The sequence below is a fragment of the Heterodontus francisci genome, chromosome 1 (assembly GCF_036365525.1).
Source record: "Heterodontus francisci isolate sHetFra1 chromosome 1, sHetFra1.hap1, whole genome shotgun sequence".
Taxonomy (NCBI): Eukaryota; Metazoa; Chordata; class Chondrichthyes; order Heterodontiformes; family Heterodontidae; genus Heterodontus; species Heterodontus francisci.
Genome location: NC_090371.1, coordinates 271,757,125 through 271,775,106, shown reverse-complemented (window position 1 = coordinate 271,775,106; position 17,982 = coordinate 271,757,125). Strand labels below are relative to the sequence as shown.

The following is a 17,982-nucleotide window of genomic DNA, read 5'->3' as shown; positions in this document are numbered from 1 at the left end:
TAGGAGCAGGAGTAGGTCACTCGACCCCTCGAGCCTGTTCTGCCATTCAATAAGTTCATGGTTGAACTGATTACTCTACATTTCCACCTAGCCCCGCTAACCTTCCACCTTCTCACTTTCCTCAGGTTTCCCAATGTTCAACAATTTTAGAGTTTTGAAAACCAATCTCATCTTGTCTTTATTCTTTGAAACCTTGCTGTTGTCCTAACTTTCTTGACCCTACACCCTACTAGCAATTTTTCTTAAAATTCAAAGGAAAACAAAAAATCTCTAGCGAGTACCACAGTTGTAGTAAAACTGGATAAATCCCAGGCTGTTTTTTAGATCAATGGATCAGGAATACCTTTCAGCTCCTTCAATGCATTTAAACCAAGCAACGCCCAGCCCCATTGTAAAGTTAACTTGTGCAAAACAACACTTTATTTTAGCTGCCTATTTTTTAAACTGTACTTAGAACATTATTGTATGGAGCAGTTGAAAGTCAATATGGTCCAAGACAAAAGTGACAGTCAGCAAATGCAATATTAAGACAGGAAAAGTGACAAATGTGAACTTGAGAGCTAACCTCTTGTGTAGAATCCCAGCTGTGCTCCACCTCGGGAGTAGATGGTTAGATAATGATCTTTAATACAATGCTGCACCACTCAATAGTCCTTTCAACCAAGCCAATTTTCACAATCACCTCGACATTGAATGGTTGTGGGCACCTGCATTTGAAATGCTGGCAAATCATGAAACCATGAGCCGAGAGCAAAGCTGAGGGAAAACAGAGGTGTACTTTGAACATAACATGTATGAAGTTAGCCAATTAATGCTCACCTCAGTTGTTTGGTTACTCAATGGGTTAGAGGATGGCCCCTTGCCTCAGCTGTTGGTAGGCTTAGTGCTTTGGGGGGTGGGGGTAGGGAATGGGGATGAAAGGGAAGCAGTGACCTTAAAATCACACAGGTATATTGGTTCAACAAACAAGAGATTCCTTTTAAAATCAGGCCAAGCTTCCTGAACTGGATCTGACTGAGGCACCTACACTAAGTTTAATGCACCCAGGGGTACGTATGTAGGTATTTATATATAAATGGTATTAAGTGAGGCATGCAAATGAATAAACTGATGAGGGGGGGGGGGGGGGGGGTGGCTGGGAGGGAGAATGCCAATAATTTCTTTATCTTGTTCTGTCAATACTTTGCAGTTGCAATCAGCAATGTTATAACCCAGAGTGCTTTCTGTTGTATTCCATTGCAACACTGTTTACAAGTCAGAAAAACCCAGGACTGGCGGCCGCTGAGGTCACTTGGCTAAAGACCAACTACGGTGACATATCAAAGCGAGGGCTGCTGTAATTTATCGAGAGCACCAGTGACGTTCAATTTCTACTTTCACTGTGTCCACCTTGGCACAGAAATTGGATCATTCAGCACCTTTCATGCTCCCAGGGCATCCCAAAGTGCTTCACAGCCAATGAATTACTCTTGAAGTGAAGTCGCTGTTATTTTGTAGACAATTGCAGCAGAGAATTTCTGCACAGCAAGATCCCACAACAGCAATGACATAAATGATCAGTTAACCTTTTTTGTTTGTATTGATTGGGGATCAATGTTGGGCGGGACACCTACGAATAGCCCCCGGAACCTTTTACATAGGGCACATGGGACCTCAGTTTAACGTCTCACCAGAAAGAAAGCACTTCCTCAGTACTGCATTGAGCTGTCAATCTGGTCAGTGTGCGCAAGTCTATGGAATGGGGATTGAAGCCACAAATCAACTGACTCAGTGCTACCCACTGATCCAGGTCTGACATGTAAATGGCTTATAAACATGGGAGGAGTGCATCATACAACAGCGATGCTTGCGCCTAAACCATCCAATACATACAATGGCTTTTTTGTAACTTTTTTTGGAAATATGATAAATGGATTTTGATGAAATAATTTTTTTTCTGGTTTTCACCTATTGCTCCCCTCCTGCACTGAGTGTGAAAAAGGGAGTTTGGTAATTGAGGGTGTTCGTTAAGGAGGGGAACTACAAATTAAGAAAATAAATTTGAGTGCCCAGAGTGTAAAGTGTGGGTTTGGTGAGGGAGGGGCTCCTTTCTTTCTTTCTTTTACCTTTTTTCAACGTTCAGTAGCTGCCTCTCTCTTCGGTACGGGGAAGAAGTTGATTGGTGAGTAACTGGTAAGTTATTTTACTTCTCATTGTAATAAAAAGTTTTTCAAGTTATGCTATGGTAGGTCAGCTCGGCCAAGTGGAATGTACATCCTGCGGTATGTGGGAAGTCATGGACGCACCACATGTCCTAGATGAACACATTGCAGGAAGTGTCACTGGCTACAGAAGCCCGAGCTCTGGGTTACATATGAACATACAAATTAGGAGCAGGAGTAGGCCACTCGGCCATTCGAGCCTGCTCCGCCATTCAATAAGTTCATGGCTGAACTGATTACTCCACATTTCCACCTACCCCCGATAACCTCCCACCCCACTTGATCAAGAATCTATCTACCTCTGCCTTAAAAATATTCAAAGACTCTGCTTCCACCACCTTTTGAGGAAGAGAATTCCAAAGACTCACGACCTTCAGAGAAAAAATTTCTCCTCATCTCTGTCTTAAATGGGTGACCCCGTATTTTAAACAGTGACCCCCTAGTTCTAGATTCTCCCACAAGGGGAAACATCCTTTCCACATCCACCCTGTCAAGACCCTTCAGGGTTTCAGAACTCGAGCGGCGGCTGGAGTCATTGTTGTGCATCTGCGGGGCAGAGGACTACATGGATAGCATGTTTAGGGAGGTGGTCACACCACAGGTTAGGAACATGCAGGCTGAGAGGGAAAGGGTGACCGCCGGGCAGTCTAAGAGGACCAGGCAGGCAGTGCAGAAGAAGGCTGGAAGAGCAATAGCATTAGGGGATTGGATAGTCAGGGGATCAGACAGGCGTTTCTGGGGCAGCAAACGTGACTTCAGGACGCCGCGTTGCCTGCCTGGTGCCAGGGTCAAGGATATCACGGAGTGGCTGCAGGACATCCTTCTGGGGAGAGTGAACAGCCAGAGGTCGTGGTCTACATTGGTACCAATGTCATAGGTAGGAAGAGGGATGAAGTCCTGAAAACAGATTTTAGGGAGTTAGGAAGGAAATTCAAAAGCAGGACCTCCAAAGCAGTAATCTCAGGATTACTCCCAGTGCCACATGCTAGTAAGCATAGGAATAGGAGGATTGATCGATTGAACACGTGGCTGCAGAATTGGTGTAGGGGGGAGGGCATTAGATTTCTGAGGCATTGGGGCTGGTTCTGGGATAGGTGGAACCTGTACAAGATGGACAGGCTACACCTTAACAGGACCGGAACTAACATCCTCACAGGGAGATTTGCTGGTGTTTTTGGGGAAGGTTTAAACTAGCTTGTCAGGGGGATGGGAACCTGAGGGATCACTCAAATTGGAAGGAAGTAAAGCTGGTAACAGGAGGTAGAAAAGTAGCAAGTGACATTAGAAGGCAGGCGAAACAAAGGCGAGCATCAACTAGGCTCAGAACGCAGAATGTCAAGAAGACAAGGTTAAGGGCACTCTACCTGAATGCACACAGCATTTGCAACAATGCCCAAATAGGGGTAAATACTTATGATCTAATTGCAATAGAAACATGGCTACAGGGTGACCAAGACTGGGAACTGAATATTCAAGGATATTCGACATTTAGGAAGGACAGGCAAAAAGGAAAAGGAGGTGGAGTTGTGCTGATAATAAGGGATAGGATCAGAACATTAGTAAGGGAGGATCTCAGATTGGAAGAACAAAATGTGGAATCTGTTTGGGTAGAGCTAAGAAATAGCAAGGGACAGCAAACATTGGTAGTAGTTTTTATAGGCCACCAAACAGTAGTGGTATTGTGGGGTATGGCATTAATCAGGAGATGAAATAAGCATGTAGCATGGGTAATACAGTAATCATGGATGACTTCAATCTGTATATAGACTGGGTAAACCTAATGAGCACTAATGCTGTGGAGGACGAGTTTCTGGAGTGTGTTAGGGATGGTTAAGGAACTGACTAGAGAACAGGCTATTTCAGATCTAATATTATGTAACGAGAAAGGGTGAATTAATAATCTTGTTGTAAAAGAACCTTTAGGGATGAGTGACCATAATATGATAGAATTTTACATAATGTTTGAAAGTGAAGTAGTTCAATCTGAAGCCAGGGTGTTAAATTTGAACAAAGGAAATTATGAAGGTATGAGGGGCAAATTGGCTGAGGTGGAGTGGGAAAATACATTAAAAGGCATGACAGTACATAGGCAATGGATAGTCTTTAAAGTAATATTACATAGTTTACATCAACTATACATTCCTTCAAGGCATAAAAACCCCAAAAGTAAAGGCAGTCAACCGTGGATAACAAAGAGAGTTAAAGATTGTATAAGATTAAAAGAAAAGGCCTATAAAGTTGCCAGAAATAGTAGTAAATCTGAAGATTGGGCAGATTTTAGAATAGAGCAAAGGAGGATGAAGAAACTGATAAAGAAAGGGAGAACAGAATTTGAATGTAAACTAGCAAAAAACATAAAGGACTGTAAAAGCTTCTATAAGCACATAAAAAGGAAAAGTTTGGCGAAGACAAATGTGGGTCCATTACAGGGAGAGTCAAGAGAATTTACAATGGGGAATAGAGAAATGGCAAGAGAAGCTAAATGATTAGATTGTGTCTGTCTTCACTGAGGGAGATACAAGAAATCTCCCAAAATTAGAGATCCAAAGGATTAGGGGGAAGGGGGAATTGAAGGAAATAAGCATTTGTAATAAGGTTGTAATGGAGAAATTATTGGGGCTGAAAGTTGATAAGTCCCCAGGACCTGATATTCTACATCCCAGAGTGTTGAAAGAGGTAACTGTGGAGATAGTGGATGCATTGGTGGTCATCTTCCAAAATTCAACAGATTCTGGAGCGGTTCCTGCCGATTGGAAGGTCGCAAATGTCACCCCACTATTTAAGAAGGGAGAGAGAGAGAAAACAGGGAATTACAGACCTGTTAGCCTGACATCAGTCACAGGGAAAATGCTCGAATCTATTCTAACCGTTTTGGATACGGTTGGGGGGGGGACGACCTACCAGAGGAAAGCCACAGTGGCCAGGTCTCTGGCACTGAGCCTGGCTCAATGGTTCAGAAGGGAAGGGGGGAGAATAGGAGAGCGATAGTGATAGGAGATTCAATGGTTAGAGGAACAGACAGGAGATTCTGTGGTCGCGAACAAGACTCCCGGATGGTATGTTGCCTCCTGGGTGCCAGGGTCAGGGATGTCTCGGATCGAGTCCACAGGATTCTTAAGGGGGAGGGGGAGCAGCCAGTGGTCGTGGTACATATCGGTACCAATGACATAGCTAGGAAAAGGGATGAGGACCTGAAAAGCGAATATAGGGAGTTAGGTTGGAAGCTGAAAGGTAGGACGAGCAGAGTAGTAATCTCAGGATTGTTACCGGTGCCACGTGCTAGTGAGGCTAGAAACAGGGAGCGAGTGCAGCTGAACACGTGGCTACAGAACTGGTGTAGGAGGGAGGGATTCAGATTTGTGGATCATTGGGATACCTTCTGGGGAAGGTGGGACCTGTACAAGAAGGACGGGTTGCATCTGAACTGGAGGGGCACCAATATCCTGGGCGGGAGGTTTGCTAGAGCTCTTCGGGAGGGTTTAAACTAGTTTGGCAGGGGGATGGGAACCGGAGCCACGGATCAGTGGATGAGATAGCCGTTGAACAGACAGATACAGAGTGCAGAGAGTCTGTGAGAAAGGTTAGACAGTTGACAGGGCAAAGTTGCAGCCAGTATGATGGGTTGAAGTGTGTCTATTTTAACGCAAGAAGTGTCAGGAATAGGGGTGATGAACTTAGACCATGGATCAGTACTTGGAGCTACGATGCTGTAGCCATTACGGAGACTTGGATATCACAGGGACAGGAATGGATGTTGGATGTTCCGGGGTTTAGATGTTTCAAAAGGAATAGGGAGGGAGGTAAAAGAGGTGGGGGAGTGGCATTGCTAATCAGGGATAGTATCACAGCTGCAGAAAGGGAGGTCGTCGAGGAGGGTTTGTCTACTGAGTCATTATGGGTGGAAGTCAGAAACAGGAAAGGAGCAGTCACTTTGTTGGGAGTTTTCTATAGACCCCCCAATAGCAACAGAGACATGGAGGAACAGATTGGGAGGCAGATTTTGGAAAGGTGCAGAAGTAACAGGGTTGTTGTCATGGGTGACTTCAACTTCCCTAATATTGATTGGAACCTCCTTAGTGCAAATAGTTTGGATGGAGCAGTTTTTGTCAGGTGTGTCCAGGAAGGTTTCCTGACTCAATATGTAGATAGGCCGACTAGAGGGGAGACTATGTTGGACTTGGTTCTTGGCAACGAACCAGGCCAAGTGGCAGATCTCTTGGTGGGAGAGCATTTCGGTGATAGTGATCACAACTCCCTGACCTTTACTATAGTCATGGAGAGGGACAGGAGCAGACAGGATGGGAAAATATTTAATTGTGGGAGGGGGAATTACAATGCTATTAGGCAGGAACTGGGGAGCATAAATTGGGAACAGATGTTCTCAGGGAAATGCACGACAGAAATGTGGAGGTTGTTTAGGGAGCACTTGCTGCGACTGCTGGATAGGTTTGTCCCGATGAGGCAGGGAAGGGATGGTAGGGTGAAGGAACCTTGGATGACAAAGAGATGTGGAACAGCTAGTCAAGAAGAAGAAGGAAGCTTACTTAAGGTTGAGGAAGCAAGGATCAGACAGGGCTCTAGACGGTTACAAGGTAGCCAGGAAGGAACTGAAGAATAGACTTAGGAACCTTGAAGGGGACATGAAAAAGTCTTGGCGGGTAGGATTAAGGAAAATCCCAAGGCGTTCTACACTTATGTGAGGAACAAGAGGATGGCCAGAGTGAGGGTAGGGCCGATCAGGGATAGTGGAGGGAACTTGTGCCTGGAGTCGGAGGAGGTAGGGCAGGTCCTAAATGAATACTTTGCTTCAGTATTCACTAGTGAGAGGGACCTGGTCGTTTGTGAGGACAGCGTGGAACAGGCTAATATGCTCGAACAGGTTGAGGTTAAGAGGGAGGATGTGCTGGAAATTTTGAATGATATGAGGACAGATAAGTCCCCGGGGCCAGACGGGATATACCCAAGGATATTACAGGAAGCGAGGGAAGAGATTGCTGCGCCTTTGGCGATGATCTTTGCGTCTTCACTGTCCACTGGAGTAGTACCGGATGATTGGAGGGTGGCAAATGTTGTTCCCTTGTTCAAGAAAGGGAATAGGGATAACCCTGGGAATTATAGACCAGTCAGTCTTACGTCGGTAGTGGGCAAATTATTGGAGAGGATTCTGAGAGACAGGATTTATGATTATTTGGAAAAGCATGGTTTGATTAGAGACAGTCAGCATGGCTTTGCGAGGGGCAGGTCATGCCTCACAAGCCTTATTGAATTCTTTGAAGATGTGACAAAACACACTGATAAAGGAAGAGCAGTGGATGTGGTGTATATGGATTTTAGCAAGGCGTTTGATAAGGTTCCCCATGGTAGGCTCATTCAGAAAGTAAGGAGGCATGGGATTCAGGGAAAGTTGGCTGTCTGGATACAAAATTGGCTCGCCCATAGAAGTCAGTCAGAGGGTGGTAGTAGATGGAAAGTATTCAGCATGGAGCTCGGTGACCAGTGGTGTTCCACAAGGATCTGTTCTGGGACCTCTGCTCTTTGTGATTTTTATAAATGACTTGGATGAGGAAGTGGAAGGCTGGGTTAGCAAGTTTGCCGATGACACAAAGGTTTCTGGAGTTGTGGATAGTGTGGAAGGCTGTTGTAGGTTGCAACGGGACATTGACAGGATGCAGAGATGGGCTGAGAAGTGGCAGATGGAGTTCAACCTGGAACAGTGTGAAGTGATTCATTTTGGAAGGTTGAATTTGAATGCAGAATACAGGCTTAAAGACAGGCTTCTTGGTAGTGTGGAGGAACAGAGGGATCTTGGGGTCCATGTCCATAGATCGCTCAAAGTTGCCACCCAAGTTGATAGGGTTGTTAAGAAGGCGTATGGTGTGTTGGCTTTCATTAACGGGGGATTGAGTTTAGGAGCCGCGAGGTTATGCTGCAGCTCTATAAGGCCCTGGTTTGACCACACTTGGAATATTGTGTTCAGTTCTGGTCGCCTCATTATAGGAAGGATGTGGAAGCTTTAGAGAGGGTGCAGAGGAGATTTACCAGGATGCTGCCTGGACTGGAGGGCATGTCCTACTAAGAAAGATTGAGGGAGCTAGGGCTTTTCTCATTGGAGCGAAGAAGGATGAGAGGTGACTTGATAGAGGGGTACAAGGTGATGAGAGGCATAGATAGAGTGAATAGTCAGAGACTTTTTCCCAGGGTGGAAAGGGCTATCACCAGGGGGCATAATTTTAAGGTGATTGGAGGAAGGTTTCGGGGAGATGTCAGAGGTAGGTTCTTTACACAGAGAGTGGTGGGTGCGTGGAATGCGCTGCCAGCGGTGGTAGTAGAAGCAGATACGTTAGGGGCATTTAAGCGACTCTTGGATAGGTACATGGATGATAGTAGAATAAAGGGTAGGTAGTTAGTTTGATCTTAGAGTAGGTTAAAGGTTCGGCACAACATCATGGGCCGAAGGGCCTGTACTGTGCTGTACTGTTCTATGTTCTAAAGGATGTGATAAATGGACACTTGGGTAATAATGATCTGATTGGGCATAGTCAACATGGATTTATGAATGGGAAATCACGTTTGACGAACCTGTTGGAGTTTTTTGAGGATGTCACTAACAGAATTGATAAAGGGAAGTCAGCGGATTTTCAAAAGTCCTTTGATCAAGTTCCCCACAGGAGGTTGGTTAGCAAAATTAAAGCTAAAGCATGGGATAGGAGGTAATATACTGGCATGGATTAAGGATTGGTCTACAGGCAGAAAGCAGAGAGTAGCAATAAACGGGTCATTCTCATGTTGACAGGCTGTGATTAGTGGGGTACCGCAGGGATCAGTGCTTGGGCCCCAACTGTTCACAATATACATGAATGATTTGGATGTGGGGACCAAATGTAATATTTCCAAGTTTATGGATGACACAAAACTACGTGGGAATGTGTGTTGAGGAAGATGCAAAGTGGCTTCATGGGGATTTGGAAAGACTTAGTGAGTGGGCAAGAATTTGGCAGATGGAATATAATGTGGAAAAATGTGAGGTTATCCACTTTGGTAGGAGGAAAAGTTATGCAGAGTATTTCTTAAATGGTAAGAGATTAGTAAGTGTCGATGTACAAAGGGACCTGGGAGTCCTCATCAATAAGTCACTGAAAGCTAACATTCCGGTGCAGCAAGCAATCAAGGCAGCTAATGGTATATTAGCCTTTATCGCAAGAAGATTTGAGTACAGGAGTAGCCAAGTCTTGCTTCAATTGTATAGAACCTTAGTTAGACCGCACCTGGAGTACTGTGAGCAGTTTTGGTCCCTTTACCTTTGGAAGGATATTATTGCCTTAGAGGGAGTACAACGAAGGTTCACCAGACTTGTTGCCGGGATGACGGGAGTGCCCTATGAAGAGGGATTGGGGAAACTGGGCCTATATTCTCTGGAGTTTCAAAGAGTGAGAGGAGATCTCATTGAAACCTACAAAACACTTAAAGGGATAGACAGGATAGATGCAGCTAAGATATTTCCCCTGGTTGGAGAGTCTAGAACCAGGGGACACAACTTCAAAATAAGGGGGAAGCCACTTAGGATCAAAATGAGGAGAAATATTTTTACTCAGAGGGCTGTGAATCTTTGGAATTCTCTCCCCCAGAGGGGTAGCTCAGTCATTGAGTATGTTTCAAGAAGAGATTGACAGATTTCTGAATACAAACGACACAAGGGGATATGAGGATAGTGTGGGAAAAAGGCATTGAAGTGGATGATTAGCCATGATCGTATTGAATGGAGGAGCAGGCTCGAAGGGCTGAATGGCCTACTCCTATTCCTATGTTCCTATGCTCCTCTCATAAACTCAGTGATCCATGTGCCAGGCTGGATGGTTGAATTTGCAATCAATGCTCCCCATGTAGACTCACAGATAAAGAAAAACCGTTTGGGTACTGGAGGAATCAGTATCTTCACGTGAGGAGAAGGTAAAAAAGGCAGAAAATGGCATTGTCCCGATCTTCTACAGAGGAACAATGCAAGCTTGGAAATGGGCTACTAGTTAGACACTGCAGAGATGGATCCTGCAGTGAAGGGATGGGGAGAAGGAAAGAAATTATGCTAAAATCTGAAACATTTATCACACAGTCAAGAAAGCGTTAACATGTACATCTAATGGATGCTTGCAAGTTTGTACTGTTCTGCTGAGGTTACCAGAAATAATCTGCAGTTTGAAAAATAGTTGAAGCTCGCAGCCCTTTTGTATATTCCAGGTGAGGACACTGGTCTGTTTTCACGGAAGTTATAATTCTCCAGGCTCCAACAGCCTTCTGATGCTTTGTTCATGTGGTCATTCTTCAAATGCACGTCAGCTGGGCTGACTATTCACCTTGGAGGGCGTCACAGCAGGGCTTTAACCTGTCCATGTGTAAGGTTCACTGGACAGCAATCAGGAGCGGGAACGCTGGCTGATCTCCCAGGGACACAGAGACTAACTGCAGCATCCCCAACAGAGCTGTCCTTGAGATCCCCTCAATCAGCTCAGCCTGTGGATCAAACTGGACATCTGTTCACTCAGTATTGGCACAGATGGTGCAATTAATCACCAACCCATCAGTGCAGCTCACCTCTAGTCTCAAAGCCTATGATTCTCCACTCCTTATGGACCTCATGGCTTGCTAAAGAAATTGACCTTGACTGGTTGTGTTGTGATTTTCAACATTCCTCAGACACAACCCATGTAACTAAAGGCAACAGAAATTCCAACCTAGAGCCAGGTTTGTACCAGGTGAATAGTGAACGCTCCCAGGGAGTAACCTATTGAAGCTACTAAAAAAGCCACACGCTAGGTGTGTTCCCACTAGGAAGAGAGATATCAAGAGAAACAGGACTCTATTTAAGCACTCTCTGGGAACTGTCTTGGTGCTCAGTTCCAATGTTGACACCTGTATCAATGTGGGCACTGATGCAAAGTGATATGTATTGTCTCAAACTGCTAATGTTCTTGTGCGATACCTGTCATTAGCATTTCAATAAAATATGTGAAATTTTCATATTGCGTTTACTTAAATGTTGAAAAGCACAAAGCAAGTGCAGTTAGGGATTTTATCCATCCAACACTGGATGTATCTTGAGTGACGACAATATGCTGGTTGTTGTAGATTTGTAATTGTTACCAGGAGCAGTGAGCTTGTGACGACAAATCACACAATGCATAATGTATTGTATAAGAAAGATTGCCTTGCATTTCTATAGCACCTTTCTCAGACCATTAAGTACCTTTGAAGTGCAGTCATTGTTGTAATGGATGGGAACGCGGTAGCCATTTTGCACACCATCAACATCCTGACGATTACCATTGACTAGAAGCTGAACTGGACCAGCCATATAAATTCTGTGGCTACAAGAGCAGGTCAGAGGCTGAGAATTCTGCAGCGTAACTAACCCCCTGCCTCCCCAAAGCCTGTGGGTGTACCTAGACCAGATGGACTGCAGCGGTTCAAGAAGGCAGCTCACCACCACCTTCTCAAGGGCAATTAGGGATGGGCAACAAATGCTGGCCTTGCCAGTGACACGCACATCCCATTAAAGAATTTTAAAAAGTAAGTTTCCATAAATAGCAATTGCATAAATAACCAGATAATCTGTGGTGTTGCAGGATGAATATTGGCCAGTACACTGGGGAGAACTCCCCTGTTCTTTTTTGAAAAGTCTAATAGTACCTATTACATCCACTTGAGAGGGCAGCTGCAGCCTCAGTTTAGTGACTCACCCAAAAAACGACACCTCTGACAATGCAGCCCTCCCTCAGTACTGAAGCGTCAGCCTGGAGTATGTGCAACAATTACTGAAGTGAGACAAACCCATGGCTTTCTAATTCAGCATGCTACCCTCACAGCTATGGTTGACAGTGATTTTTCTGAAGTATTGTTGGAGCCAATGCGTTAAGCAAAGATAGTGACAGCATCTTAAAAAGTGGGAACACTGGCTGATTTTTCTCCTCTTTAGCCCAGCATCAATGAAACCAACTGAAACACGTCAACAAGCTTCCCTTGTTTAGCTCCCTGAAGTCAGCACGGCCTGCAGATCAAACTGGAGATCTGTTTTGGATCAGTATTAATTCAGATGGTACATTTAGCCATTACTCCTACAGTGGAGCTCACTGTTCTTTTGGACCCCATGACCCCCTTTCTTTATGATGTCTGTGCATTTTCTATGAGCATCAGCTGCGCAAGAGCCATTTTGGACCAGCAACTTAATACTGATCTAATCTGGATCTATTTTGAGGGAGCAGAAGGCACAGAGAGTCGGGCTGACACTATTTGTACTCACTGCATCACCTTCAGTTATTCAATTAAAATAAGTCTATAGTTCTTCCGTGACCATGACTATCAGCAGTAATTAAGAGACGCAGCTGACATATGTGAAAGGGTAGGAAAGATGATTGGGACACAAACACCTGACATCACACAATTTCAGATCTACCATCAGAATATATTACATGTTTCTGTATCGGGTTATTAAATATACAAAACACTACGTTATACATGGAGAGCACAGGACACTTCTCAAACAATCTCAAGAGTAGTCCTATATGTAATCCAATCAACAACAATGGCTTCACAAACCACAAGTTTGTAGGAGGATAAAGTGGCGCTAGCAGAAGCTGTAATAAAGCAGCTATTGAAAGAGTGACGTCAGAACCAGCACAAAATAAAACAGTGTAAAAACAGCAGACAGGGAAAACGATGCAAGGAAAATCCTGAAAAACTGACGTCGTGGCGTGCATGGAGGAGAAACTCCAAGGATGAGTAAATCAGGTGAGAAAGCTGTAAGTAATTATTTTTTTTAAAAGCTGCCTAGCTAATATTAATTCAGGTTATCATAGACAAGAACATAAAAATGATTAGAGATAGCAAGGCAGACCATGTGTTAGAACTGTGGTACATGGGAGTTTGTGGACAGCCAGACTATGCCAGGTTACCATAGGAGAAGTCTCTGCCTTGAGTCACTCTGACTTAGTCACTGAGCTGAAGGGCGAGTTAGAGATCCCCTGAAACACAAGGAAGGGGGAGAAATTTTTGGATCGTTTTATCCAGGACACTGTCACACCCCGGTGAAAAGCACAGTTTCAGGAAGGGGAAGCTGTGACCGTCAGGGAGCCGGGTAGCGGGGACTTAGATGAAGTTGAGAAGGAGGCCCCACAGACATAATCTCATAGGAAATAGGAGCAGGAGTAGGCCATTTGGCCCCTCGGGGCTGCTCCACCATTCACGGCTAATCTGATCTTGGACTCAACTCCACTTTCCTGCCTGCCCCACATAACCCTAGACTCCCTTGTCCACTTGCTTAACATAATCGAAATCCCTTCGCAGACTTTTCTGTGTCCTCCTCACAGCCTGTTTTCGCACTTATCTTTGTATCATCAGCAAATTTGGCTACAATACACTTGGTCCCTTCATTCAAGTCATTAATGTAGATTGTAAATAGTTGAGGTCCCAGCACTGATCCCTGTGGCGCTTCACTAGTTACCGTTTGCCATCCTGAAAATGACCCATTTATCCCGACTCTCTGTTTCCTATTAGTTAGCAAATCCTCTATCCATGCTAATATATCATCCCCAACACCATGAGCTCTTATCTTGTGCAGTAACCTTTTATGTGGCTCCTTACTGAATACCTTTTGGAAATCCAAATACACTACATCTACTGGTTCCCCTTTATCCACCCTGCTTGTTACATCTTCAAAGAACTTTAACAGATTTGTCAAACACAATTTTCCTTTCACAAAACCATGTTGACTCTACTTTTGTATTGTATTTTTCTAAATTTCCTGCTACTACTTCCTTAATGATGGATTCCAGCATTTTCCCAATCACAGGTGTTAGGTTAACTGGCCTATGGTTTCCTGCGTTCTGTCTCCCTCCTTTCTTGAATAGTTTTCCAATCCACTGGGACCTTTCCAGAATCTGGGGAATTTTGGAAGATTACAACCAAGGCACCCACCGTCTCTGCAGTCACTTCTTTTAAGATCCTGGGATGCAGGCCATCAGGTCCAGGGAACTTATCAGTCTTTAATCCTATTAGTTTTCCTAGTAATTTCTCTCTAGTGATAGTGATTGTTTCAAGTTCCTCTGTCCCTTTTGACCCTTGGTCTTCTACTATTCTTGGGATGATTTTAGTGTCTTCTACCATCAAGACAGATACAAAATACTTGTTCAAAGTCTCTGCCATTTCCTTCTTTCCCAGTATTTATCCCCAGTCTCTCACTCCAAGGGGCCAATGCTTACTTTAGCTACTTTCTTCCTTTTTATATAATTTTCAAAGCTCTTACTATCTGTTTTTGAATTTCTTGCTAGTTTACTCTTATATTCTAATTTCTCCCTCTTTTTTAAGTCATCCTTTGCTGGTTTCTAAAATGTTCCCAATTTTCTGTCCTACCATTAATCTTCACAGCATTGTACACCTTTTCTTTCAATCTGATACATTCCTTCACTTCATTAGCTAGGCACAGATGGTGCATCCTTCTGGTACAGTCTTTTGCAATGGAATATATCTGCATTGACAGTTATGAATTATCACCTTGAATGTCTGCCACTGCTTATCCATGGTCTTACCTTTTAATCCATTTTCTCATTCTACTTTAGCCAACTCTTTCTTCATATCTTTGTAATTGCCTTTATTTAAGTTTAAGACTGGTGCTAACATTTGCGATGTACTCACCATGGGCTGAATTTTGTTCCCCCCCACCCCCAGGAGTTGGGTACCCTAGTGGGCAGGGGGAGGGGCCTGAAGATGGCTCCAGATGAGGCCCACCATGGACCTCGACGCAGTGAGGGCCCACCCAATCCTCCCGGCGGCGGTGAGGCTCTAAGGCGGCCCGGCCCCCCCACCACTGGGCGACAGGACCACAATTAAAATATTCAAATCAATAAAATTAATACATTTAAATAGACATACCTGCGATCTTGAGGGCCCGCCACAATCTTTGGTGCGGTGGCCATCACTCCCGCACCTTCAGATCCGCATCCTTGGAAACGCGGCACCACACTGGTGGGGAAGGGGGAGGAGGTAGGATTTTCAGCGTGGGGAGGGGGGAAACGGGGTCAAATAAATGTAATGGGTGTACGGGATGGTGGGATGAGTTGACCTTTAATCTTTGTGCAGTTTGGTGGGAGGGGGGCGGAGGGGAGGAGGAGTGGGGAAGGTCAGATGTAAAATGTGATTTTTTTGCAGCGGGTAGGGCAAATAGTTACAGTAATTTTTATTGAGGGATGGGAAAGGGGCGTTATAAATTTATTTGTTTAATTATGGACGGGGATACTTCTTTAAAAATTTAAATGTGCCGGCAGGGCTGGCTGCCCTTTAAAAAGGGCGCCAGTGCCTGCACGCAGGCAGCTGACACCATTGCTGGCGACGGACAGCCTGCCCCCTCCACGCGAGCCGCCATGCGGGAGATTGCAGCGGCTCTTGGGCATGCAGCCCGCCCATTTTCTCAGCTCGCCCAAGCTCTTAAAATCCAGCCCTACCTCAGGACAAGGAGAAAGACTGTGGGGAGGACAGTCACAATGGTGAGCAAGGCACCATGGCTCAGAAGACTGTCTAAGGGTTTTTTGAGGGGCGGGGAGTGGGGGGAGAGAAGAATAGAAATATTATAGTGCTGGGTAACTCTATAATTAGGAGGACAATAGCATCCTCTGCAGCCAGGAATGACAGGACTGAAGGTGCCGGGGTAACGGATATCTTGAGGCAGCTGGCGAGGAATTCCGAAAAGGAAGAGGGGAAATCCAGTTGTCGTGCTCCATTTTGGAACAAACAACATAGGTAAGGGAAGGGAGGAGGTCCTACTGTGGGAGTATCAGGAGTTGGGAAATAAATTAAAAAGCAGGACATTGAGGGTAATAATCTCTGGATTATTGCCCGAGCCACATGCAATCTGACATGGGAGCAAACAGATCAGGAGAATTAACACTTGGCTAAAGGGGAAAGAACAGTTCCTTTTCATGAGGCACTGGCACCACTGGGACAAGAAGGAGCTGTACCGTTGGAACGGAATCCAACTGAATCCGAATGGGACCCATGTCCTAGTGCAAATGGTAAATAGTGGGGTCACAATGGCTTAAAACGATGAAGATTGCAGGGTGGGATCTACAGGAAATGAAACAAGCTTAAACAAAACAGGAGAGGACAGCATGGGACAGCCAAAACACATAAATGGTCAGGAAGTAAATAAAGTTATAGAACAGGAATGCAAAAATTCAAAGCGAGAGAGACTGCTATTATAGTATAGTGCCTGTATAGTGCACACAGTGTTCATAATATAACAGGGGAACTAGAGGCAATAATATGTAGTGAGGAACCAGATATAGGGATTACAGAAACATGGCTATAGAAAAATTGTGATTGGGAATTAAACATTGTAAGGTATAACATATTTAGAAAAAGACAGTTGGGGAAAAGAGGAGGCGGAGAAGCTGCAGAGATAACACAAAGGCAGTAGAAAAAACTAGCGCAGCATCTGTAAGGCAGAAATAGAATCCATGTGGATAGAGATAAGATATAATCACACTAATATGGGTAGTTGACAGACCCCGCCCCGCCCCACCCCATACAGGAAAGGAGCTGGAGGATATGCAATCAAATTGAAATGAGTAAAAAGCATAAAATAATCATGGGGAATTTCAACTACCCTGAAATTAATTGGCCAGAAGAGGTAGGTAAAGGGGATAAGGGAATGTAGTTCCTGCAGTGTGTACATGACTCCTTTCTAAGCCAGTATGTAACAAGCCCAAAAAGCAAGGATTCACAACTGGTAATGGGGCATGAACCAGAGCAGACAAGAGAAGTAAAAATCGGGAGCATCTAGGCAATAGTGAACATAAGAGAATATAGTTTAGGATAATAACTGAGAAGGACATAAGCCTGACAAAGACCAGTGTAACAGATGGGAGAAAAGTTGATTTTGAGGATAGAACTTGGGAAAACAAAATAGACAATAATTTTGGCAAACAATGATTTAGAAAAACAATGAGAAACATTTACAATGGTGTTTAACAGAGCCCAGAAAAAATACATTCTGCTAAAAAACAAGAACAAACTAAACACTTATGTGGCACCACGGATGAATAAAGAGATAAGGAAAAATTGAGGGTGAAGAAAGGAACTTACATTTTCAGTAGAGCAGAACAAGACAAGGGAGAATACAAAGACTAGGAAAGAAGTCAAAAACACAATTAGAAAGGTAATGAGGAGCTATGAAATTAAATTATCAAGGAACATAAAACAAAATAGTAAAATTTCTATTAGCACATAAATTCAAAAAAGGGAAAGTCGGGAAGGGTATTGGGTTATTAAGGGGTGGTTAGGATAACATAACAAGCAGTGATAGTGTAACGGTAGAAATATTAAATAATTGTTTGCTTCAGTATTTACCAGGGAGACAGATCAAGTGAACATGACATCGTAAGATGAGATCAGAAATGATACAACTGCAGTTAGATTGAAGAGGAGAAACATTGAATAAACTTTTTTTTTAATACAAAGGGTGATAGAAGTCTGGAACTACTTTCCCCTGCCTCCCTCCCACTCTGCCAAACCCCTCCCACCTAAAAAGGCTGTGGATGCTGGGTCAATTGTTGCTTTCATGTCTGAGATAGATTTCTGTTAGCTAAGGGTATGAAGGCAAATGCAGCTGAGATGCAGATCAGTCATGATCTAACCAGGTGGCAGAGAGGATCAAGGGGCTGAGAGTCTCTTCCTGTTCTTAATATTTCAATGAATTAGCAACAGGAGTTCGTTAACCATTGGCCAGTCACTATTGGGC

At 44.2% G+C, this 17,982-nt stretch overlaps 1 protein-coding gene across 6 annotated transcripts in view; it reads right to left on the bottom strand.

The window, feature by feature from the left end:
• The window catches only part of psd3l (pleckstrin and Sec7 domain containing 3, like), a 433,935-nt gene that overhangs the window by 268,899 nt on the left and 147,054 nt on the right, over positions 1 to 17,982 (bottom strand). Inside the window, exon 1 of one of the 6 annotated variants that reach the window (XM_068045076.1) lies at positions 566 to 666. The exons of the other annotated variants lie outside the window; for them this stretch is intronic. The gene's annotated coding sequence lies outside the window, so the exon portion shown is untranslated. Of the gene's footprint in view, positions 1 to 565; positions 667 to 17,982 lie in introns of those variants that run through there. 6 annotated transcript variants of the gene reach the window in all.